Below are 2739 nucleotides of genomic sequence, written 5' to 3'. Positions count from 1 at the left end.
AAACCAGCACAAACATAGCACTAATGTTTGACACCAATTTTGTTTGATTTCATAAAAGTGGGGGGGCTGGTTGACCTTTTGACCTTTACACTTTCATTAATATCTTCAAAGCCAAAGCAGCACAAACAAACATTTTTGCTGCACAAATCAACACAAACGTAGCCGAGTTGATTGACACCCATTTTGTCTGATTTGAAGAAGGTGGAGGGCTGGTTGACCTTGGATGACCTCTGGAAACATTTCTTTATATCTTTAAAATGATAGCGGCACAAACGAAAATTTTTGCTGCACAAACGTAGCACAAACATTTGACACCAATTTTATCTGACTTGAAGAAGGTGGGGGGGGCCAACTTCACTCAGGTCTTTTGACCTGGTGGCGATCACCTGTGTCAGTCAGTTATGGTAGATCTGAACTTTGGTTTGATGAACTCAATATGAGAAACTTCAGACTGACAGGAGTTAGGTTAAAGCCACATCTTGTGAAGTTGGTATATTTTTCCTCCAACAGGATCCAGAGAAATCGCAACAAACCAGAAGTGGGACTAGAATTTATTTCAATGTCATTTGTGAATGTCAGCTTCTCATTTTCAACAGTGGAGCTTTAAAAGTTGAAAGGTTATTTTGGAGAGTTTTAACGCATCAAAAAGCCTCTCAGACTCAAAGCAAGATGCCAGAGCGCACAAAACTTTAAAAAAATATATTAATTTCACATAATTATCGCGGTATAAGCCATTTGTTTGTTACTTAATGAAATATAGCCACAGACGAGCGAGGTAGTTAGTCCAAGTTTGTCGTTTATTGAACGTTCATAAACTACAGCGGCTGTGATGCATCCCTGCAAAGGTAAACAAATGTAAAATAACAGCAATGATTCTAAACCTCTCCTACCTTTTTACTGTCGTTTAATCAACCTGTTGCCGTGGCAACCACCTGCGCCCCACAAACCCAGCAGAGATTAGCTAAAAACACAACGGATTCAGTCCGTTAAGATTTTAGGTTTTCAGTCTTCATATTTATTTCTCGGTTAAAAAGCCTCTCCTCTCATGAACACAGCGGTGGCTGATTAGCCAATTTAAACTTATGCTCTGCTCATCAGGGTCTTTGAGTCCCTTTTTACTTTTGTAATGGTACCGAAATGCACAGAAAGGCGCAACACCTTGTTTAAACAATAATTACTGAGATTATTAATTTTGTTGGGCCATTAATTTGAACACGTTTTGTTGATTTTATCCTTAAGATGTATTTGATCAGAGGACAAGCTGGTCTCAACATCCTGGCGGCGTTCAGTTTGTCACCTAGTGCCGAGATCAACTCAAAACCTTCCGCGATCGTGGCACCTATTGATTAAATATGACTGTAGTTGGAAAACAAACATCAGCGTTAGCTTACAGTGCAACATCTGGGCAACCGGAGGATCCTGGACGGACAGCAGCGGTGCATGTCTGAAAGATGGCCTCCGAAGCAGATCTCCAAGGCTTGGCACTCTCACTCTCTCAGCTCGATGCTCCATAGAGCTGCCTCTGGATATTGTACTTCACTTACTAAAGTCTGCTCCTTATAGTTGGATCACAGCTGGTAGCTACAAAGGTGTCCCGAACCTTCAATCGTAAGCCAACTTCAGCGGCCGCTACGTCCAAACTATAAAACCCCCCCCCGACGGTGAAGCTCTGAGTCCATGAGAGCCGCCAGCTGAAACACGTTCTGTCTGAGCGGCAACACCAAAAATAAAGTCAGGAGTAATAACACTATTTTCTAATGAAGTTAATGAGCTTCAGCTTATTGATAACCCGGTAGTAGGTCGCCATCTTTCTTGAAGCAAAGTACAGGTGACGCTAACCAACCAATTGGGGAAGGTGTAGCCTGATGACGTGCCTCTCCTCATTTGCATTTATTTTTTTCTAAGTTTTGCGGGGAAATAGAATGTGATAAATAAGGAAATACNAACAGGTTGTTTACTGAGAAAAATACTTTTGTTATTCATTGCTACTATGTGTGTTAATTATTTTATTCACATATTCCATGGTTAACCACTTTTAATTCCCCAATATATCTTTATTTATGTGACAGACTGGCGACCTGTCCAAGCTGTACCCCGCCTCTCGCCCGAAACATTAGCTGGAGATAGGCACCAGCACCCCTCCGGACCCCACTAAGGGACAAGGGTGTAAAGAAAATGGATGGATGGATGGATGGATCGATGTATCTTTATTTAATTATGTATTTGTTAGTCGTGTTATGACTCCCACACCACCAGAGGCAGTAGCAGACCACAAAAAATGCAAATAAGGAGCAGATTTAGAAGTACACAGAAAACTACAGAATTTGAGAACTGTGAGCTGTGCTGAAATAAATAAAGGAGAGAAGTTCAAATACATTCTGAGAGTGGACCTCCTTCATAAAGGAGAATTTATCAAGAGATTTCAAAAGAAAATAAACACAGGAGACTGTGGATTATATAGGAAATAGCACCCCCTTCTTTTGCGGGAGGGCAATGGTCCTATGTCCAAATCGGTCTGTTGCGTGGTCCGCCCATGGCCCCCTTCCGTTTGATGCACCACCTGGTGCTCTGTGCTTGACCCCTTAAAGAAGCCAGCATGACAGGTTTTAGGCAGCCTTCTCCTCACTCTGCATTGTTTCTTTAATTTGACCAGCACTGAGCAATCCATTTGCATTGAAAAGCTAATCTTAATTGTGTATTAAGAAGTGAAGTCTAAAGCTCTGTTTACTGAAACTGTTC

The sequence above is a fragment of the Poecilia latipinna genome, unplaced genomic scaffold (assembly GCF_001443285.1).
Source record: "Poecilia latipinna isolate Pla-1442-1.1 unplaced genomic scaffold, P_latipinna-1.0 Scaffold4141, whole genome shotgun sequence".
Lineage (NCBI taxonomy): Eukaryota > Metazoa > Chordata > Actinopteri > Cyprinodontiformes > Poeciliidae > Poecilia > Poecilia latipinna.
This window is presented reverse-complemented; position numbering follows the sequence as displayed.